Source organism: Bufo bufo, chromosome 2 (assembly GCF_905171765.1).
Source record: "Bufo bufo chromosome 2, aBufBuf1.1, whole genome shotgun sequence".
NCBI classification, from domain to species: domain Eukaryota; kingdom Metazoa; phylum Chordata; class Amphibia; order Anura; family Bufonidae; genus Bufo; species Bufo bufo.
Genome location: NC_053390.1, coordinates 21,664,159 through 21,688,661, shown reverse-complemented (window position 1 = coordinate 21,688,661; position 24,503 = coordinate 21,664,159). Strand labels below are relative to the sequence as shown.

General features: G+C 44.3%; 1 pseudogene; it reads right to left on the bottom strand.

Annotated features, from left to right (window-relative positions):
• LOC120990654 overlaps window positions 1-24,503 on the bottom strand; it is a 251,745-nt pseudogene that overhangs the window by 142,397 nt on the left and 84,845 nt on the right.

The following is a 24,503-nucleotide window of genomic DNA, read 5'->3' as shown; positions in this document are numbered from 1 at the left end:
TAACCTGAGATGAGTCAGAGCTTAAAAATATGACTCTTCTATGGTCACACAAGTAAGATATGACTCTTTTATGTTAATTAGCATATGTATTAAATCGTTTTTTTTTACACAATAAAAGCACAGAGAGCTATGGGGACTGGGTATTACGGATGTGCTAGCAGCCATCTAGCAACCCATGTCCTCAGCTCTATACCCAAAATCCCGGTGACAGGTTCCCTTTATATGTGCCTGGAATTGTGTGGCATCCATTATCCGGTTCCACAGGACATTGTTCACAATAGGGGATGTGGCCAAAGGACGTCCACTTCTCTGCCTTTCTGTGACTCTTCCACTCTCTCTGTATCTCTGTTGCAACCTGCTGATGACCAGTGATGGCCAGTTCACAGTGTTTGCCGACGAACACTGAGTGGCCACTGAGCTTAGAGTGTCACAGAGTGGCATCAGCAGTGATGGCGTGTTCGCCGACGAACACATGCGATCCGCCATCTTTATTCCCAAGCCCGGCGATGCAGAGGTAAGTCCTTACCTGTGCCTGCGCCGCAACCCGCTCTGAAACACATGCGGTCACCGGGAGCAGGCAGTTCCGAGAACAGCCTTCATCAGGCTGTTCTCGGAACTGCCTGCTCCCGGTGACCGAATGTGTTTCAGAGCGGCTTGCAGCGCAGGCACAGGTAAGGGCTTACCTATGCATCGCCGGGCTTGGGAATAAAGATGGCGGATCGCATGTGTTCGTCGGCGAACACGCCATCACTGCTGATGCCACTCTGTGACACTCTAAGCTCAGTGGCCACTTCCGTCTGAGAACATCCTGCTTGAAGTCTCGCAATGGCGAGGTACTGTTTATCAATTTTTGGATGTCGTTGTGTTCTTAAGATGTCAAAATGTGAACAGCATGATGATGAGGACTGTTTAAATACCAATTCTAATTGAAGCAGGAAATGTATTGGCGATTCATGGAGCAAACACCTGTTTGTCATTAAGCTCCTTGTTAGATAACAGCAAGTTGTGCAAAAAGTACTGAAATATTGAAACCAAATTCCACACACAAGCCAAATATCCCTAACTTTTTGGGAGTAGTGTATTTATACATAATTATTAGATCTCCCCTCAGTCATCGTTTTTCTAAACTGAATAACCCTAATTTTGATAATATTTCTGGAACCTGTAGTCCTTCCATTCCAGTTATTACTTTATTTGCCCTCCTCTCAACCCTCTCCTGCACTGCCATGTCTGTCTTGTTCACAGGAGCCCAGAACTGTACACAGTCCTCCATTTGTGGTCTGACTAATAATTTGTAAAGTGGTAGGACTATATTCTCATCACCTGCATCTATGTCCCTTTTGATGCACCCCTTCCATGGTGTTGCACATCGAGAGGGTTACACATACATAATATAAAAAATACAAATATGATAAACATGGAGCTATTAACAAGCCGGTACAGGAGGGAGAGGTCCCCGACCACAAGGGCTTATAATCTTCAAGGGAAGGAGAAGGACACCACACATCTGGCTGTGTGGTGGCAGCATGCTCCTTGTAGGTGGTAGGATTTCCAGGTTGCTTTTAAAGGTTTAGATGTTTGGGGAGGGTCTGATGTACTGGGGTAGTGAGTTCCAGAGTATGGAGAATGAAGGTGAGAAATCTTGTAGACGATTGTGTGAAGAACAGACAAGAGGAGAAGAAAGAAGGAGGTCTTGTGAGGATCTGGGATTATGTGTGAAGGTTGCATAAAAAATCCAGCACTGCCGATTTTCAAACCGGACACTTAAATTTGCAATACACCTGCGTTATTATCTGCCTGTGTATTTCTAAATAAAGTATTCGGTTTGAAGAGTGGCAGTGCTGGATTTTTTATACTATATTGAAGGAGTCCCAACTCCTTGTGACACGCCACTCTAAACAAATGTTGATTTCGCCCTGGACAGTTGGAGCTGGTAAGGGGGGAGTACCCCTATTCTTTTTGTCTTTACCTGTGGAGATGTATCGGAAAAGCAGGTGAGAGATGGTAATGTAGTAATGTACATATGGGGTTAATTATCACAGATCACCCAGTCAGATAAATCAGTGATATAGTCATCATGCCACCAATATCACTGTTTCCGCACAGGAGGGTTAGTCTGTAGGAGCAATGAAGGTCATAGCGCTAGGAGAAAGTATAATATTAGCCAAGAAGACAATGTCTGTCAGTGAGCAAATAGAAGACTTTATTTTATCTGTAAATACTGTTTGGATAAGGATGAAATATTAATATGTCCACATACGTTATAAAACTATTACATGGAGCGTCGTTACTTCTCCCCATGTCACTCTGGACTCTCCCGCAGTGTGGGTGGAGGTGTGAATACAGTGATCAGAAACAAGGTTCATGGGGACAATCCATCTTTACTGCTCTGGAAGTAAACAAGGCTCTTCTTCTCTTCCAAGAAATATAATGTAGTTGTTTGGCTGATCCAGGATAATTCCACCCAAAAAAAATTATATTCTTATTGGCTTTTAAGCTGGAGATACACGGTGACATCAGATGATATGTTGCATTATGACACTACATATAATGACTGTCAATGGGTTCACAACGTGACACACTATATGTCATGACAGTCACATACATTTCAACACTTGGATTCTTCTTGGTTGCAGGTCATATGTGACTTTTCCATGATAGAACACAATGCAAGTTATGGTCAACTACAACTTGTGCAGTTTGGCAGGTATTTCTACTGCCAAATCTCAGCTCTAAAATAGCTGCATGACAGCAAGTTGCAGACACGTTTTGAAACTGTTGTGAGACTCGCAGCATGTGATACATGTTGCTATATAGCCCAAAACTTAACTTCTGTGAATAAGATGGATTTAAAATTCTTTTTTGCTCTTATCGCATTTGCCATATCTAAAAAATAATATACAGTAGTTTCTCTTGGTCTGCTAAGTTTTAGAATTTTAGTTCCTTCTTACAAAACTTTTTTTTAAATATAAAACATCAAAATGGCTTTTCTCCTGTATGAATTCTATTATGTTTAACAAGTTTTGATTTTTCTGTAAAACATTTCCCACATTCTGAACATGAATACGGCTTTTCTCCTGTGTGACTTCTCTGATGTCTAATAAGACATGATTTTTGTGTAAAACATTTCCCACATTCTGAACATGAATATGGCTTTTCTCCTGTATGAATTCTATTATGTTTAACAAGTTTTGATTTTTCTATAAAACATTTCCCACATTCTGAACATGAATACGGCTTTTCTCCTGTGTGACTTCTCTGATGTCTAACAAGACATGATTTTTGTGTAAAACATTTCCCACATTCTGAACATAAATATGGCTTTTCTCCTGTATGAATTCTATTATGTTTAACAAGTTTTGATTTTTCTGTAAAACATTTCCCACATTCTGAACATGAATACGGCTTTTCTCCTGTGTGATTTCTCTCATGTGTAACAAGATATGATCTCTTTGTAAAACATTTCCCACATTCTGTACATGAAAATGGTTTCTCTCCTGTGTGACTTCTCCTATGTTCAACAAGATGTGATTTATTTGTAAAACAGTTCCCACATTCTGAACATAAATATGGCTTCTCTCCTGTGTGAATTCTCTCATGTGTAACAAGTTTTGATTTAACTGTAAAACATTTCCCACATTCTGAACAAGAATATGGCTTCTCTCCTGTGTGATTTCTCTCATGTGTAACAAGTTTTGATTTATCTGTAAAACATTTCCCACATTCTAAACAGGAGTATGGCTGCTCTGCTGTGTGAATTCTTCTGTGTGTAGAAAGTTTTGATTTTTCTATAAACTCTTTACCACCCTGAAAGCTTTTATCCCCTTTCTGACCTGTGTTTTTGGTAACAATCTGTAGGTGGTCAGTGAAAGGTCCCTCAAGATGAGGGGGATTATATAAAAGATCTGTCCTTTTACGTCCTGGGTGTACACTAAGGGTAATGAGGTTTTCTCCTGAGGAGCGCTGCATATCTTCAGCTTCTTCTTTATAATTTAGTGATAATACAGCTTTGTCCTGAATATATTTACTGGAATTCTCTGTGAAAATAAAAATTGGATTTTGTGATTATTTTTCAAACTATGCAGTGGACATTACTATTTGGCTGTAATTGGATATATGGTATACATGTATAAACCAGCTCTGCCTCTAATGCCACCAGACGTAAGGTAGCTATCCTATAAGTTAATGTCCAACCTTTTAAACAAGTCTTGAGGCGTGACTTGGATAATGATTATGTCAGCATCATTAGTGGTCCTTATAGTGTACCTGCTGCTGAAAAACACACACTGCTCAGTACAAGATGCAGTTTCCCTGCTTCTGCAGTGACAGATCCTTCCTCCAGCAGCAGTGTTAGCGTGTAATTACACCTAATTCCTTCTGCTGTTATTTTACTGCAGCCTGGACTAAGCTTGTGTGAGACAGCAGCAGCAGGGGAGGAGGTACACTGATAGGAGCATGTCACTTAAGGAACAGATGGATGCTGGGAAGGTACAGAATGAGAAACGAAAATGGAAAATAGTTATGACCTCAAAGGGCTAAGACTCTGATCATCTGAGAATCTGATCATGGCCACCATCTACATTTAGAAAAATAGCTTTGACATGAGGTAAAGCACACATCTCAGTCTTAAATCACAGACATGACAATTCGGTCTGTATAGCCTAATGGCCGCACAGTCACCAGACCTCAGGTTTATAGACATCTTCAGGATGCAGTAGAATAGACAGAGTGAGGTCATCAATCAGAACCTGTAATAAAGGTTCCCAGCACCTTGTTGGGTCCAGTACACTAAGAATTCAAGATGTTCTAAGGGGAACGAGGGTCCTATCAAGAATTAAGAAGGTAGATGTAATGAAGTGTCCTGTGAGTGCAGGTAATCATCACTAAGACGTCTGTGTCTGTACAATAATCACATGTGACATCAGAGCTTCCTGATAATCATGGAAACTGGAGTGCACCAAAAGGAAGCAAAAAACACAACCAAACATCTTTAACCACTTAATGACTAGGCTGGTTGTCATTAAATGACCTATCTTTTTTTTTTTTTTTTTTCATTGTTACATTCCAAGACCTAAAACTTTTATATTTTTGTCTGTGGCTGTATGAGGACTTATGTTTCACTACTCCTACCAAAACTACAGAAAAAGTAAAACTTGTATTTTGTAGTATGAGTTGTATTTGTCAATTGAATCATTTACTTGTAATTTATTGCTTAGCTATTATTATTTTTGTTTCTTGAAAGAACATAAAAAGCCCCAGCAGGACTTCCGGTTCTGGCGCCAGCATGGAAGGCGGCATGTGCTAGGGGCTCCGTCCCCTGTAGCCCCACAAAGCGCATTATCCCCTACAAAATGATTGCTCCAACACTACAAGCAGTCAGAAAAATCTACTTTTATAGCCGATCACCGGTATATGGACCAATTCGTAATACCCATGGGGAGCAAATCTAAAGGAGTAATCTCCGCATAGGTGGCCTCCCAGAGAGTATCCCAGCCAGAGATCTCACCACCATCTGTGAGTTTTAACTACTGGAGGCCCTAGGACTATCGACTCGTAAGGTAGAAAGGGCACATAGGCTGGGCCAAGGCGTCCCATCTGACACCAACAATAGACAGAATAGACCATCTGTGACATCAGCTCGTGGTAACAGACCACGTCAAGCGATTGTCAGAATAATCTAGATACTTTACAAAGTGGCCATATTGCGAGCCTACAAGCAGGGAGGTGGTGTTGTGACAATGCAAGGCCACCGAATTATATTATTTGGAGACTTTTCTGCTAAAGTGACTCGCCGCAGACGTGCTTTCGCCCCTATTTGCTCCACACTCTTTAAAAACCAAACCCGCTTCTCTTCATTATTTCCCGCCACCTTAAAGATCTTCCATCCAGATGGGTCAACAACAACCTTTGTCGATCCAGAAGAGGCCACCCCCGTCCTGATGGGCTCCTGACAAGGAATCAGAACACTCCCGGCTCTCACCTATACAGAAGAAACCTCGACAAATCTTCAAAGAGGAGTTATAGGATGGCCACAAGCACTGACTGGAGCCCTCCGCCCAGAAACAAGGAACTCCTACTCCTGGTCTTCAGGATTTAGGATTAATGAACAGCAACACATCATATTCACATGCTGGGGGTTTGCTGTTGTTAATATGTCGAGAGTATGACCTGAAAATTGTGATTGGAAGCGGACACTAGGTGGGAAACCGTTAGTTGAACTTTAATGTTAGATCTTGATTTTGCCTATACACCTGGTGGCGCCCACGCTGATGGCAGGCGCTGCAAAGACCCACCAGCGGGAAAGTCGGCATTTGTGTTAGCCCCTAACACCTCCCAGTGAGCTATTGATAGCGCCGAAGGGGGCTTTATGTCTTATTATTTTTACTAGCTTTCTTTTACCATTCTTCTTTGTACTTTGCACTGTTATGCTTTGTGGAAGCTGATGGGTGGGGTCACTCATGTTATGGTTATATTTAATGTTCCTTCTGCTGGAGAAAGTGAAGTCCGATATAATGTGCCAGTAGAGATCTCTCTACTTTCGAAGGTTGCAGGGAAAGGTTCTACTATTAGCAACCTATCACTGTCACAGGTTAGATTTAAGGGAAGGGGGATTGGGGGGATACATTGCGCTCTCTCTTCTGACGGGGTGGATTAGTTCGGCGCAACGAAGGTTTACCTAATGACTAGTCCTTTGAAGATAGTGTCTTGGAATATAAAGGGTTTAAGGTCCCCTAGCAAACGTATGGTGGTCCTGAAACATCTTAGGCGTGTGAAAGGGGACATTGCCCTCCTACAGGAGACTCATTTGTCAGAAAGTGATTTCTTCCGCATGAAACATCTTTTGGTGGGGGAAGTATATGGTTCAGAGGCTGTGGGGAAAAAAGCAGAAGTACTTACACTACGCGGTGTTGTCTCCCTTACACCGTGTTTACACACAACCATGACGATGTGGGAAGGATCTCACACCTACATCTAAATACTCCAGGTGGTGATATTAGCATATATAATATTTATGGCCCTAATGGGCCTAATGTGGAATTTTTCGTCACCCTTGGAGGGCGTTTATGCCGGGATCCTCTCAAAATGAGAATTATAGGAGGAGACCTGAATGCAGTGGTTAGTCAGGAGGAGCACAGGAGAAGGGGGGGTGGGATGGGGAATAAGCAGGGAACTAAAGATATGAGACTGGCCCATCTCATCAGAGATGCAGACCTAGTTGACACATGGCGACTATTCAACCCTGAGGGTAGGGAGTACACGCGTTTATTGCATGTCCATTGTTCATGATCATGACTAGACTACATCTTACTTAATAGGAGGAGTATCGTGTGCTTCTCGGAGCCACAAATAGAAGATATGGTTATCTCTGATCATTTACCGGTCTCGATAATGCTCTGGGAGTATATACCTAAGGGAGAAAATTTCCTTTGGCGATTTCCCTCTAACTTGATCAATGATGAGGACTTCCAGACCCTTCTTCGAGGCTGGTGGTTAGAGTATAAACATGATAACAAGGAGATGTCTAATCCTCAACCACCATGGAATGCGGGAAAGGTGGTACTCCGAGGAAGAATAATGGCCTACATGTCAAGCTGAAGCTGGCCCAGTTGAGCGACACTCTGAAAGATGCTTACACTGCTTTTCAGAATTGCCCATCCACTTCCTTGCAGAAATGGTGGCAACGAGCTAAAGTAGAATATGAGATATGGCTTCAACAATGGGAAATCACAATCACAGTGGGAAGCATAATTATGTTGCTATGTAAATAAAGCAGGTAGTCTACTAGCCAGATTAGCCAAGTGACAGAGACCGTCGACCAATATACCAACCCTTAGAGATAGACATGGAGGGGTGAGCTCTCACCCGAAATAAATAAGATCCTGAGAGACTTTTAAGACACTCTGTACGGATCTCCTTTGAAACCAGTAGAGGGAGCAGAAGACTGTTTGAAAGATATCCCACTACCAACACTATTAGAACTAGACAGAGAATCACTTAACGCCCCAATTACCACAGAAGACGTCACTAAAGCCATTAAAAACCTAACATTGGGTAAGGCTCCTGGATCCGATGGTGATATAGGGGAATTCTTTCACATATTATCCCAGGACATAGCCCCTACGCTCTCCCAAATATACACGGGATTCATGCATGGTACAGGTATACCAATTGAATCAAATACGGCACATATAAAGGTTTTGCCAAAACCTGGTAAAGACCCTACATTAGCAGCATCATATCGCCCGATCTCATTGATCAATGTCGACCCTAAGATAGCATCTAAAATACTAGCTGACAGACTGGCACTCATATTGCCGAGGTTCATAGCCCCAGAACAAGTAGGCTTTGTACAAGAAAGGGCTGCAGTTACAAACATTTGTAAGGTTCTGACAGTCCTAGACGAGGTGCGCCCTGCGATTCATCCATCCCCAGATATAGTCACTATTGATGCTGAGAAAGCTTTTGAAAATGTATAATCCAAGCAAGTGAGATAGGGGGCGGCACTGTCACGGAAGGTGTACAGCAAACTAGAAGACACAAAAGGAAGATCCGACTGACTGGATCCAAAACTAAGGAACAAAAGGGGAAGCCCTGCAACAGACCTGGCTCTCTCCCTGACTGCTCAGCCTATGCAAAATTCTCAATGGTAGAAGATCGCATATCCTCGTACCTCGACTGTATAACACCTGAACACCCTATAATAGTGAGGGGACACGACCACCGGCTCCCTACACTTGATACGGAGGGAGTCAGGGTCACCTGAGATCCAGCAAACAGGAAAATACAAATGAATGAACAAACTTATCTGTAGAAGACTCAGTAGTAGCATCCAGCATGCATACACTCCAGGAAGTTGTATAAACCGCAAAGTGATGCAGTATGGGAAGGGATTTAAAGGGATGCAATCAGTGCAACTACATGACAGCTGAGAGAGGCTAACGAGATGAGAAAATGAAAGCAAAACAAAAGGAACCTCAAGGAGGAGGTTCTGAAGGACGCCTGTCAGAGCTTCTCAGATGTCTGGTGGTGACAGGCACCACTACACCGGCTAAGCGCACGGAATCAATGCTGTATGTGGCTGGGGAGGACACACACGAACGGAGGTGCTCAGCTGGGCGTAACAGGCAAGATGCAAATGAAACCAATGTAGGAGAGGAAGAAGACAGCGGCACTCACCCGTGTGTTCACAAAATCAGCAGCTTTATTTCCAACGTAACATCAGGCAGGGGGCGGACACTTCTAAAGCACGCATTGAACAGCGGTGGCCGTTTCGCGCTACATGCGCTTCCTCAGGCTGTGCGTCAATGCGTGCATGCGCATCGCTCCTTTTAATTGCTGGCGCAGGCTGTTGTCATGGAAATTAACAAGCCAGGCTGCGTCTACATAAAGAGGATGACTAGAAAAGATATCTGTATAAAAACAATACATGTGTAACAATCAAGGATTATAAACAATATGAGCGATACAAAAATGTATTTATGAGTAAAGTACTAAAGGAAGGGGCTAAGATCATTCCTATCATTTAATCCGAGTTCCCCCAGGGCTTGTGTGCGTATTATCCACCTAGCCTCTCTCTGCAGGAGGAGGCAATGTCTATCCCCTCCCTGCAGAGGAGTGGAGACAGTTTCTAAACCAGAGAAGGAGATACAGCTAATATCACCACCATGAGCTTCTCTTACATGTTCTATAAGCCTTGGGCATCCTTTCCCTGTCTTAATGGAGTTAAAATGCTCCCTGACTCGTTCAAAAAGACATCTGATGGTCTTACCAATATAGAAACGTCCACATGTGCACAGTAATAAATATACTACATGTGTACTCCGACAGTTAATAAAGGTATTGACTTTATGTTGGATACCAGCAAATTCAATACACTTTTTTCTGGGAATTACTAGTGCACAGTGAACAACTACCACACCTGAAGTTGCCTTTAGGTAGATTCCTTTTGAGGCAATTCTTGCTCTTATCAGGTTGATACCTACTCCTGACAAGTTTATCTTTGACCGTGTGGCTCTTTCTGAAGGAAATCAAAGGTTTCTGTCCTGTGAGCTTATTTAGAGTTGCATCTCTCCTCAAAACATCCCAATTTTTTAATATAACCGAGCGAATACGCTCTCCCATGGGACTGTATTTAAAGGAAAATGCAAATCTAGCCTCCTTGGTCTCCATCTTACTCTGGTCCTTCTTCTGGCTAACACTTTTTAGAAGACTATCCTGTGAGAAATTTTCTTCTACTCTTTTCATGTCTCTATTGAGTGGTTTTTCGGGGTAGCCTCTCTTTAGTAGTCGCTGTTTCAAATCACTAGCCTGTCTATGGTATCCACTGTCTTTGCTGTTAATAGGCCTCAATCTAATAAATTGTCCGTAAGATACGGCGTTTTTGACACTTTGTGGGTGGAAGCTGTCGTGGTGGAGCAAGGAGTTGGTCGCCGTGGGCTTACGAAAGCCCTCCGTGACCAACCCGTCGCCTTCCACCAGGACAGCGACATCCAGGAATTCCAACCTACTACCTCCAAAATTGAGGGTAAAGGTCATTCCCATGTCGTTTTTATTGAGAAAATGAACAAACTCGCTGCACTCTTTTTCTGTGCCTTCCCAAACTATGAACACGTCATCTACAAAACGTAGATACGTCTTTAACTTAGAAAGAAAAGGATTAGTGGTAGAATAAACATACCTGTCCTCTAGTCTGGCAAGGTACATATTAGCAAATGTGCAGGAGACGGGGGTCCCCATAGCCGTACCCATCCTTTGCCTAAACCACTCATTCCCAAACTGAAACACATTGTTAGTTAGAATGAACTCCAATGCCTCACCAATGAATTCACAATATAAATGGCTTTTACCCAGGTTTGCGACGATGTCAAGGACCGCCTCCACACCCGCATCATGAGGGATGAGGGTGTAGAGGCTTTCCACATCGAGGGATACCAGTTGGTAGTCTTTTTGCCAATGCAATTCCCTAAGGGCCAATAAAAAATCATTGGTATCCCTGAGATATGCTGGGGCACTAGTGAGTGCTGGTCTCAGGAGCCAGTCCACATATTTGGACAGAGGCTCAGTCACTGAGCCAATCCCTGCGACGATTGGACGTCCCGGGGGATGGCTCAGTGACTTATGGACCTTTGGAAGGAAATACCAAGATGGTTTGGCTGGTGATGATGGAACAAGTTTGTCCAACATATTTCTGGGGAGGAAACCAACATCCACATATCTACTGACGAGGGATTTCAGCAATTGTTGGGTATTAGGCAGGGGGTCCCCCCGTATCCTTTCATATACGCGAGTGTCACCTAATTGTCTAAAGGCTTCACTCAAATAATATTCTCTGGACATGAGAACCACATTGCCCCCCTTGTCCGCCGGTTTCACAACTATGTCTTCTTGGGAGCGGAGCCAATGTAAGGCTTTCTGCTCATCTGCATTGATGTTAGGTTGGGCAGTGGAATATATCACTGCTCTGATGTCTCTCATTACTTGATGTTGAAAAATATCAATGCTACTGCCGGCGGGCATAGGGGGGCAAAAGGTGGATCTGACTCCACCTGTAAATGGACCCACAGAGGTGTCGGATGAGGACTCCTCAGTAACATCCATTCCAGTGAGAAATTCAAGACAGGCTAGTTCTTCTTCATTGAATTTGGTGGATACTTGGAAAGCTACAGGGTCAGGACAAAGTGGTGACTCTCCCTGAGTAGTGGACACCTTCTGTGGGGTATCTCTAAAGAGCTTGTGTAGGTGTAGCTTACGAGTAGCTTTAAATAAATCTACTTCAAAGGTAACAGGGTCAAATTGTTCAGTCAGACTATAACCAAGTCCTTTGCTAAGAACCTTCATGCAACCAGGTGGCAATAGACGATCAGTTAGGTTGATCACCAGATTTTCGTCAGGGGGTGGGGAGGTATCTACTTCCTCCAGGATACCTGTTTCTTCTCCCTTCCTGACTTCCTGATCCCTGTTCCTCTTGTTGATCCTCCTCCCTCCTCTTCTGATCTTTTTCATAAAGGATCACATGACTCCCTTGCAGGATCAGCTGGTACTTGACTGGGATCATCCGAAACACTGGAATCAGAGTCCGTCGTCCAATAGTCATTGTTTTGACGACGGTACGTTTTTTTTCTTTTGTTGCTTTTTATTGAACTTTCTGCCAGTATTCCAATTAAAGATGGAGCCGGACTCATAGTCCTGTTTGTCTCTTACAAACTTATCTCTTTTTCTTTCCTTAACTTCGGCTTGTACAACTGTTAACTTTTTATTTAGCTTCTTGTCAAATGCTTCCAGGAGATTTTCAGGCAACCTAGATTCTAATTCTGCCTGTGCTTTGTTGAGTTCATTTTTTACTGTGTCATATTCCTTTATATCTCTTTTTAAGACTGTCTCCAAGATTTGTAGAGAAAAGCCCATATGTAATGATTGCCACTTCTTTAGAAAAGCATCATCATGCTCATATTGTGCAGGAAATTTATATATCCTCAAACCCCTAGGCACTCTTCCACTCTCCTTATAGGATTTAAGTAAATTAACCGTCCAGAAAAGACGTATTTCTTTATCTGCTAGCTGCGCTACTTTAATTTCAAGCGCACGAGTGCTCAGGTTTTGCTTGGCGTCCTTGGCATTACACTGCGTGAAGAAATCTTCCGCCCCTTGTCTGCCTTCCAGTATGGATTGGCTGGATGCCTCTGTAGCCATATTCATGAAACAGTTGCAGTACAATATCCTTAGTGCTTATTAGCGCTACGTGGTGTGCTCAAGCCCCAAAGAAAAAGTCCTGAATAATCCAAGCAAGTGATATAGGGGGCGGCACCACTACACCGGCTAAGCGCATGGAATCAATGCTGTATGTGGCTGGGGAGGACACACACGAACGGAGGTGCTCAGCTGGGCGTAACAGGTAAGATGCAAATGAAACCAATGTAGGAGAGGAAGAAGACAGCGGCACTCACTCGTGTGTTCACAAAATCAGCCGCTTTATTTCTAACGTAACATCAGGCAGGGGGCGGACAAAATGTAGACTGGGGATGGATGGGAATTGTATTAGACAGTATGGGATTCTGTGGCACATTTCGGCTATATACTAACCCTCGAGCTAGAATACATACCCTTGGATTTCTCTCCAGCCCTTTCAGCTTGTGCAAAGGCACCAGACAGGGCTGCCCACTTTCCCCACTCATATTCAACCTGGCAGTAGAACCATTGTCCCTCAAACTAGGAATAAGAAACAATATAGAGGGCATCAGGATAGGCAGTACAGAGCTAAAACATGCACTCTTCGCTGATGACCTGTTGGTCTTCTTGGAACACACACGCAGAGACTTGAAACACCAATTCCAGCTCTTGGCAGAGTTTGGCAACCTGTCAGGTTTCAAGGTAAATGCAGCAAGTTGGAGCTTCTGTTCCTGGGCTGCAATTCATCAAGGGAAGGAGACCAACCTCTAGACATGCCAATACAAATAGCTTCCAGACCCATAAAGTAACTGGGTATCCATATTGGGAAAAAACAAGAATCCTTGTATATATTAAACTGTTCACCACGGATTAAAAAGATTCTAGTTGATGTAGAGCGCTGGATGAAATATCCATTATCACTGGGGGGGGGGGGGGGGGGGCAGCTTTTAAAACTGATGTGCATACCAAAGCTCCTCTACCCCATGAAAACACTAGCATTGCCGGACCTGAGGTGTTATAACTTGGCCAGCCTTATGAGATACTGCACTGACTGGATCTTTGGCACTAACTTCTATACCAACCATACCCTGGAGGCACAATTAGTGCACCCATGGAAGCTAGAGGCATTACTACACACCAAATTTGCGGCAATACCTTCTTCAGTTAGAACCACTTTATTAGTGAAAGATACCATAGCTGCTTGGAAAGGGTCACGTAAAATATTCGACCTACATTTCATGCTCTCAAAATACATGGGCATCTGGGGACACCTGGAGGGCTGCGGGCATTAAGTATGCAAAGGATGTGCGGAATATGCAAGAAAAGCGTTATTATTCTTTCACTGAACTTAAGGAACTACATCAGTTAGTGTCACAACCAGACAGCTGAGAAGCTCTGACAGGAGCCGTCCAGAACCTCCTCCTTGAGTTTCTTTGTTTTGGTTTTCAGTTCCTCATCTCGTTAGCCTATCTCAGCTGTCATGCAGTTGGACTGATTGCTTCCCTTTAAGTTCCTCCCCATAATGCATTAGGTTGCGGCTTATACAACTTCCTGGAATGTGTGTGCATGCTGTTCCTAGTTCCCAGTTCCCAGTCGTCTGCAAGATAAGTGCTGTTTATGTATTTGTGATTTTCTGTTTTCTGGATCCAGGTGACCCTGATTCCCTCCGTGTCTGTGTAGGGAGCCGGTGGTCGTGTCCACTCACTATTGTAGGGTCTTCAGGTGTAAGATAGTCGAGGTACGTGGATATGCGCCCATCCACCTTTGGTGTGTTCGCATAGGCTGAGCAGTAAGGGAGAGTGGCAGGTCTCATGCAGGGGTCTCCCTTTTGTTCCTTAGTTGTGGATCCAGTGAGTCATAGATTATATTGTATTGTCTTGTTTCCCTGTACACCATCCGTGACATTATAAGCCGCCAAAACCGTCTTAAGCATGGATCCGGTTTCACTTTTGGCTGAACGTTTCCAGGGTCTTTCATTGGAGGTAGCTGATCTCCGTAAGACTTTTTCTCAGTTTCAAGTGACCGGTTCAGCTTGCGTTCATGGAGTTTGTTCTGAGCCTAAGATCTCGCTCCCGGATACGTTCTCCGGGGGTAGTGAGTATTTTGTGCGTTTTAGAGAGGCTTGCAAACTCCATTTTCGCCTTCTTCCCCATTCCTCTGGTGATGAGGAACGGAGGGTGGGGATCATTATATCGCTGCTCAGGGGTAACGCTCAGTCCTGGGCCTTTTCGCTGCCGGAGGGGGCACGGCCCCTCCGTTCAGTGGATGAATTCTTTTTAGCCCTGGGTCAGATATATGATGATCCGGATCGTATTGCTCTGGCTGAGTCTAGACTACGTCTGTTATGCCAGGGTAAACAATCCGCAGAGATATACTGCTCAGAATTTCGGAGATGGGCAGCTGATACTGGTTGGAATGATGCTGCACTCCGAAGTCAATTTTGCCATGGTCTTTCAGAGGGATTGAAAGATGCATTTGCCTTTCATGAGAGACCTACCTCCTTGGATTCTGCTATGTCTCAGGCCGTTCGTATTGACAGGCGTCTTAGAGAGAGAGGAGAGATCTCTCCTTCCTGTCATACTCAGTCCCGGGACAATGCAGCAGTCTCATTCTGTGCACAGGGGTCTCAGTCGCTGTCAGTCCCTTCTAAACCGGAGCCCATGCAGCTGGGGTTGAATGCCTCAGACAATAGAAGATTCAGCCCGCATGGGAGGGTTTGTTTTTGTTGTGGAGGTATAAATCATTTGGCAAATGTTTGTCCCTCTAGGAGATTCAGGCAGTTTTCTGAGAGTAATAAAGAAACAAAAAGGAAAAAATCTTTTAAAAATGTTCCGTCTGTTACTATTGGCAGGGTTGAGGCGGAAATTGAAGGTTTTCCGTTTGCTTGTAGTTCCCGTTTTGTCCTGCCTGCTAGGGTGGCGCTAGAGAGCAAGAGCATTTTTTGTGAGATTTTTGTGGATAGTGGAGCAGCTGTCAATCTCATTGATAATCAATTTGCAATAACTCATGGTTTCCAGGTATGCACTTTGGGAAAGGATATTCCTGTTTTTGCTATTGATTCCGCTCCACTTTCTCAGAAATCATTAAAGGGCATAGTTCACAATATCCGTTTAATTGTGAGTGATGCTCATGTTGAGGATGTGTCATGTTTCGTCCTTAGCGGTTTGCCTACTCCTCTAGTGTTGGGGCTACCCTGGCTCACTAAACATAACCCCACCATTGATTGGCAAGCGAGGCAAATAAATGGTTGGAGTGACTTTTGCAGAGAGAATTGCCTCATGACATCTGTTTCTGAGGTTTCTACTAAGACTGTACCACCTTTCCTCTCTGAATTTTCGGATGCCTTCTCTGAGAGTGGAGTTCAGGATTTGCCTCCGCACAGGGAGTACGATTGCCCTATTAATCTCATCCCAGGCGCCAAGCTGCCTAAATCTTGTTTATACAATCTTTCCCAACCTGAGAGGGTCGCTATGCGTGCTTATATCTCTGAGAGTCTGAGAAAAGGACACATACGACCCTCGAAGTCACCTGTTGCCGCTGGTTTTTTCTTTGTTAAGAAAAAAGATGGTTCTTTAAGACCTTGTCTGGATTTCAGGGAGCTGAACAGTATCACTATTCGTGACCCTTATCCGCTTCCTCTGATTCCGGACCTGTTTAACCAGGTTGCTGGGGCTAAAGTCTTTTCCAAATTAGACCTAAGAGGGGCATACAACCTGGTCAGGGTCAGAGAAGGAGACGAATGGAAGACGGCCTTCAATACCCCTGAGGGCCATTTTGAGAATTTGGTTATGCCTTTTGGTTTGATGAATGCCCCAGCCGTTTTTCAGCATTTCGTAAACAGCATTTTTTATCATTTAATGGGAAAATTTGTATTAGTGTATTTGGATGACATTTTGATTTTTTCTCTTGATTTCAAGACTCATAAGGAACACTTACGTCAGGTCTTGCTCATCCTGCGGGAGAATAAATTATACGCGAAACTGGAAAAATGTGTGTTTGCGGTTCCAGAAATTCAATTTCTGGGGTTTCTTCTCTCCGCTTCTGGTTTTCGCATGGACCCCGAGAAGGTCCGCGCTGTGCTTGAGTGGGAGCTTCCTGAGAATCAGAAGGCGCTGATGCGTTTTTTGGGCTTTGCCAATTATTACAGGAAATGTATTTTTAATTATTCCTCTGTTGTTAAACCACTCACTGATATGACCAGAAAGGGGGTAGATTTTTCTTCCTGGTCGGTAGAGGCGCGTAAGGCCTTTTCTAATATCAAGGAGAGTTTTGCTTCCGCTCCCATCCTGGTACAACTTGATATTTCTTTACCCTTCATAGTTGAGGTTGATGCTTCTGAGGTGGGTGTGGGTGCGGTCTTGTCTCAGGGTTCCTCTCCTGCCAAATGGCGACCGTGTGCCTTTTTCTCGAAGAAACTCTCCTCCGCAGAGAGAAATTACGATGTGGGAGATAGGGAGTTGTTGGCCATCAAGTTAGCTTTTGAGGAATAGCGCCATTGGCTAGAGGGAGCCAGACACCCTATAACCGTGTTTACTGACCATAAGAATCTGGCCTACTTGGAGTCAGCCAAGCGTCTAAACCCGAGACAGGCCAGATGTTCTTTGTTCTTTTCAAGGTTTAATTTTGTTGTCACGTTCCGCCCTGGGGTTAAGAATGTGAAGGCATATGCCCTGTCACGTTGTTTTCTGGGAGGTGGGAATTTTGAAGACCCGGGTCCCATTTTGGCTGAAGGTGTGGTGGTCTCTGCTCTTTTTCCTGAATTGGAGGCAGAGGTGCAGGCAGCCCAGTCGGAGGCTCCTGATCTTTGTCCTCCTGGGAGGTTGTTTGTGCCTCTCACTTTAAGACACAAGATTTTTAAGGAACACCACGATACGGTTCTTGCTGGGCACCCGGGGGCAAGAGCCACACTGGATCTCATCGCTCGGAGATTCTGGTGGCCTGCGCTTCGTAAGTCGGTTGAGGGTTTTGTGGCAGCCTGCGAGACTTGCGCTCGTGCCAAAGTCCCTCATTCACGGCCATCAGGTCCTCTCCTTCCCTTACCCATTCCTTCCCGTCCATGGACACATCTGTCCATGGACTTCATAACGGACCTGCCTCGTTCCTCGGGGAAGACTGTGATTCTGGTGGTGGTGGACCGTTTTAGCAAAATGGTGCATTTCATCCCTTTTCCTGGTTTGCCCAATGCTAAGACGTTGGCGCAGGCATTTATTGACCACATTGTCAAATTGCATGGTATCCCTTCAGACATAGTCTCTGATAGGGGCACGCAGTTTGTTTCCAGATTCTGGAAGGCTTTCTGTTCTCGCTTGGGGGTTCGGTTGTCATTCTCTTCTGCTTTCCACCCGCAGTCGAATGGCCAGACGGAGCGCGTCAATCAGAATCTGGAGACATATCTGCGCTGTTTTGTGGCGGAGAATCAGGAGGATTGGTGTTCGTTTTTGTCCCTTGCTGAGTTTGCTTTAAATAACCGTCGTCAGGAGTCCTCTGATAAGTCACCATTTTTTGGTGCATATGGGTTTCATCCGCTGTTTGGGACTTTCTCAGGAGAGGGGTCTTCTGGTTTACCTGATGAGGACAGATTCTCCTCATCTTTGTCATCTATTTGGCAAAAGATTCAGGATAATCTAAAGAGCATGAGTGAGAGATATAAGCGTGTGGCGGATAAGAGACGTGTGCCTGGTCCGGACCTGAATGTTGGTGATCTGGTGTGGTTGTCTACCAAGAATATCAAATTGAAGGTTCCCTTCTGGAAGTTGGGTCCTAGGTTTATTGGGCCTTACAAGATCCTGTCTGTCATCAATCCTGTTGCCTACCGTCTTGATCTTCCTCAGACTTGGAAGATCCATAATGTTTTTCATAAGTCCTTATTGAAACCTTATGTTCAACCTATTGTACCCTCGCCTTTGCCTCCTCCTCCGATTATGGTTGATGGAAATCTTGAATTTCAGGTCTCTAGGATTGTGGATTCTCGTCTTGTCCACGGTTCCTCCAGTACCTCGTTCATTGGGAGGGTTATGGTCCTGAGGAGAGGATGTGGGTCCCAGTGACGGACATTAAGGCCACTCGTCTCATCAGGGCTTTCCATAGGTCCCATCCTGAGAAGGTGGGCTCTGAGTGTCCGGAGTCCACTCGTAGAGGGCGGGGTACTGTCACAACCAGACAGCTGAGAAGCTCTGACAGGAGCCGTCCAGAACCTCCTCCTTGAGTTTCTTTGTTTTGGTTTTCAGTTCCTCATCTCGTTAGCCTATCTCAGCTGTCATGCAGTTGGACTGATTGCTTCCCTTTAAGTTCCTCCCCATAATGCATTAGGTTGCGGCTTATACAACGTCCTGGAATGTGTGTGCATGCTGTTCCCAGTTCCCAGTCGTCTGCAAGATAAGTGCTGTTTATGTATTTGTGATTTTCTGTTTTCTGGATCCAGGTGACCCTGACTCCCTCCGTGTCTGTGTAGGGAGCCGGTGGTCGTGTCCCCTCACTATTGTAGGGTCTTCAGGTGTAAGATAGTCGAGGTACGTGGATATGCGCCCATCCACCTTTGGGGTGTTCGCATAGGCTGAGCAGTAAGGGAGAGTGGCAGGTCTCATGCAGGGGTCTCCCTTTTGTTCCTTAGTTGTGGATCCAGTGAGTCATAGATTATATTGTATTGTCTTGTTTCCCTGTACACCATCCGTGACAGTTAGGGAATGAACACCTTTTAGCATACCTCCAACTCAAGGGGTTCCTCAGAAAGAGAGTTGTAGATCTCACTAAGAAATTCATTTCCAATCATTTTGAATCTGTTAGGTCAGGGACATCACTATCGGAACTGTATCAGGGAATTAGAGACATCAAGCAGGAAAATACTGCAGAAAAGCTCTTCCCCCAATGCAAGAAGGAGTTCCCCTCCATGGACACTAAAAAAGTGATTCTGCAGGGCTAGGACAGGAAAAGAAAGGTAATCACTAATGAGAGGAGAGAAACACATTTCCGGATGATCCACAGAACCATAGATGAATTCCAGTATGCTTCCCACATTCAATCCCAGACCAGACTGACTAACTGTGCCACCTCGGAGGCTCTGAACTGTACCATGGGGTATGGTCTTGCACAGAATCGAATAAATTTTTGAAATTAATCAGGTCACAAATTAACCATCATCTGAGAATAACGATTCCACTGACTCCCGAACTCATTCTGTTCCATGTTCCTCCTGAGGGGAGGATATTACCCCCAATAATCCACATCTCACTCCTAGCGGCTAAACGATGCCTCTTCAGAGATTGGCTACAACCCCGTGTCCCATCAGCGACAGATGTTTTCCGCCACATTAAAATATGCTTTAATATGGAAAGAGTAGAGGCAGAACAGCACAAGGGAAGGTATGTTAAGACATTTTTGGGAGATGGGAGGTCTTTGTCAATGCGATGTTCTCAGATGCCGAATTAAAAGAGCTGATGAAACCCTTTGTGTCTTCTGAATGGTACCTAAAGAGGAAAACTGCAAACACCCTGGGGAGACTTCGGGTGGATTAAAGATTAGCAGGGAATAGGATTCTGTCGAACGGAGAGAGCGCTGAGAGGGGGGAGGGGGAAGGTTGGGGGTTTACATGTTGTCATGTTATTATGCTTGATCACATACGATGGACTGAAAGTTCAACCTACCGTAAATGAGGATTTTCTTCGGTGACCGGCTTACTGTACATGTAATTGATCTAATGTATGTTGTATTGACATGAAAATGTAAAAACTCAAATAAAGTTTTCTTTGGCCTTATGTCATAAAGGAAGTTTAACCCCTTACTCACCATCCTGTTTTGGGCCTTATTGACCAAGCGTTTTTCTTCCTTTTTTCGTCTTTACCTTCCAAGAGCTATAACTTTTTTATTTTTTCGTCTATATAGCTGTATGCTTGTTATTTTGCGGGAAAAGTTGTAATTTTTATGGCTCCATTTTGGGGTACACATAACTTTCTGCTAACTTTTATTAACTCTTTCTGGGAGGGAGATGGGAAAAAAAGCAACACTGCCACAGCGTTTGTACGTTATAAATTTTACGGCGTTCATTTTTCGGTAGAAGTAACATAATATCTCTATTCTCTGTGTCAGAACGATTACAGTGATACCAAATACATAAAGTTTTTTTTACGGTTTACTACCTTTTTGCAATAAAATCCCTTTTTTAAAGTAAAAAAATGTTTTTGCGTTGCCGCTTCCCAAGACCCATAACTTTTTTATTTTTCTTTCTATGGAATTGTGTGAGGGCTTGATTTTTTTCATTGGTATCTTTTTGGAGTAAGGGTACTTTCACACTTGTGTTGTTGGATTCCGGCAGGCAGTTCCGTTGTTGCAACTGCCTGCCGGGTCCGGCAATCTATATGCAAACGGATACCATTTGTAGAGGGATCCGGATGCGGATCTGTCTCACAAATGCATTGCAATAACGGATCCGTCTCTCCGGTTGTCATCTGGAAAAACAGATCCGGTATTTATCTTTTCCATACAGGATCCGTTTTGCTGGAACACTTGTGGCCAGATCCGGCGTTAATGCATTTCAATGGAAAATAATGCCAGATCCGGCATTCCAGCAAGTGTTGCGGAATTTTGGACGGAGAAAATACTGCAGCATGCTGCGGTATTTTCTCCGTCCAAAAACCGTACAGTGACTGAACTGAAGACATCCTGATGCATACTGAACGGATTGCTCTCCATTCAGAATGCATCAGGATAAAACTGATCAGTTGTTTTCCGGTATTGAGCTCCTAGGACGGAACTCAATACCGGAAAATTTTAACGCAAGTGTGAAAGTACCCTAAATTACACTTTTTGATCGCTTGTTATTGAGTTTTTTAGGTGGCAACTCATTTGCAATTCTATCATATTTATTTTACGGCGTTCACTGTAGGTGATAATTTACAGGATTTTTTTGTAGTCCGGGTCGTTACGGACGCAGCAATACCAAACATATAGGGAAGATTTATTTATATTTTTTTGCAATTTTCAATGGAAAAAAGCATATTTTTTCTTAATGTAATTTTTTTATTTAATAAATGTGTTTTTTTCCCCACTTAATAGTCCTACAAGGGGACTATAACAGACAATTTTCAGATTGATTTTAAAATGCAATGCATTATCCCTATATTTCATTGCATTTTAATGTCTGCTATACTGACACTGACCAGCAGGCTGCACCAGAGAGGCACAGCCTGCTGGAAACTACTCAAGGCAGGCTTGGGGCTTCATAAGACCCCAGCCTGCTTTACACACATAGGAACGGCACAATCGCATTTGCAGGGTGCCCATGGGAGACAGAAGGAGTCCGCTCCCTCTGTCAGTGCTTTACATGCAGCGGGCGCCGTTGCCTGTGGCATGTAAAGCGCTAAACTGCACTCCTGTTGGTCCAGGCTGTTAGAGCGGGACCGCGGCTCTCATGTGAGAGCCGGGTCCCCGCTCCCCTGTGAAAAAGTGGCGGCCCAGACTAAGGCCCCTTAGTGAACGCCGTAATAAAGCGTATGGATGGTCAGTAAGGGGTTAAAGAAGTAACTGTCACATTCTGTCTAAGGGGATGGGGCAACAAAGAGCGGAAGTCATGTGGTCGGCAGATGTCAGATGGATAAGGGGAACCCTTCATGATGTGATGGGGACATCTCCAATTAAAGATCAGCGCAGCAGTCGGAGATCAGATTCTCCTCCTGCCCTGAAGGCACCAAGGACAGAATCTGAAGTCACTCTCCATTTATGATTCCATACCTGTGGTGACATCTCCTGGAATGTCCTCCTCCACCTCATTCTTACACTGGGGATTGCCCATCATCATCTCTTCTTCATCCTCCACTTTAATATCAGTCAGATCTTCCCCCTGATTTGTCATCGGTAACAAGTCAGTACAATACAGCAGACAGGTGGGAAATCTAACAGATCCACATAAGAGACCCCCACAATCTATGACCCCTTTATGACTGCAGGGCCCCCCTATATAGATGTGTATAGGACTCAGCTCCATCTACCTGAGGGTTCTCTGGGACCTTCTCTTCTGGACAGTCCTGGGAATACAGAGGACCGGGACATCTCTCTGGTGGATTTCTCCTCCTGGATCCATCTGTGGAGACACAAGCACACAGTGACTGAATACATGGCCTCCTTTAGATCTGTCTATAGACTTCTCTCAGCTCCTTCACTTCTAGGTTTAGTTATCGGGGTAAATAACAATATTCTGCTCCTCACCACCTGTGCTGAGATGCCCTAAGCATCTGAAAAGGAGCAATGGTAGAATAAACAGTATCTGAAGAATCACATTACATCATGTGGATGGCCAAGTGCATGTGCGTGCCACTTACCTGGGGGACAGACAGCACTATGGGAAGAAGACAGGAACAGGTCATTGCATCCGTCAAGGGAGACCTTCAAGGCTTTTTCACCCAATTGAATCCCCAGGCACAAGCCACCACTGCCCTAGACACCCGCCTCTCTAATGTTGAGGAGACCCTTTCTCTGCAATGCACTCTGAACAAACATCTACTTCAAATTGATGATTAGGGAAAGAGACGTCGTCGTAATAATATCAAACTGTGTGTAATCCGTGAAACTGCTTCTACTAATGAGCTGCGCTCTGCAGTGACTACAATTTTTAATACTGTTCTATCCAGACCAGCGGAAGTGGGAATTTACTTAGAGTTCATTGTGTCATGGACCCAAAACGCCCTGATAATTCTACATCTAGAGATGTTCTTTGTAGAGTGCACATCCTCATACAGTGCCTTGCAAAAGTATTCACCCCCTCAGAAATAAAGGAGATTTTTCAACAGGCCTGGAGACGGAGGCCAACCTCATTTGCAGGTGCTCAGATTCATTTATTGCCAGATGTTTCCAGATGCACCCTGGCAATGAGACATCTTCTTAAACCTCTACTACAAACAGTCATCGAAGAATACCGATGGGGATACCCATTCCATCTCATTATCAAATGAAATGGAACCTCTTCGTCTTTCATTCCCCAGACCAAGCTGAGGATTTGGCGCACTTCTTGCAATATTCTAGCCTCTCCCTGCCAAACTGGCTGGACTTTCCTTCTTCTCTATCACAGGCTCCTCCACTTCCTCAATGGGATCGCTGCAAGCTTCAACAGAGACCTTCCTCTTCTGTACCTTCATCTACGGGAGAAACCCCCTTAGAATGGGATGTGGCTTAAGCTCCCATGGACTCCCAGGGCCTAGTTATATGTAGGGCTAGTTTTAGCAGGTGCCACGGTGTACCTTTGCCTTGCCGGCCTACAGTTGACGATAGGGTTAGTTTACCATTGGTCACCCATTCTGACTGAATACTTCGCAGTGGTGTGTCAGTGATCACTAAGTTACCGTGTTCTGCCTAGTTTTCTTAGATACTGACTAGATACTCAAACTGTTTTGTTTCTTTACTATTTTTTTCTTACTCATTATTTCTTCTCCTTTGTACATGTGACTCATAACAGCTAGTCCTCTCCCCCAGTAGACTGTGTGTCCTGGCTTGTTCACTCATGGACATCTCAGGATTTGCTTAGTGGAATTTTCCATTGTGTGTTTATTTTCTTCTTTTTGTTTTTCTTTTTACCTGCTCTGGATTAGTCAGGTTGGGTACATAGCTTGATTAGCTTATCCTTTGCTTGGTCCTTCCTCCTCGTCTAACACTCCCACCTCTTTTTCTTTCCAGGCTGTGACCATGTCTACCATATCCTTTGCATCCATTAACACCAATTGGCTGAATACACCGAAAAAGAGGTCCTCCATCCTCCAGCTTCTTTGGAGCAAAAAGGTACAGATTGCCGTTATGCAGGAAACACATTTCTGCCAGGGATCTACATTGCCTTGCAAAAGTATTCACCTCCTTGA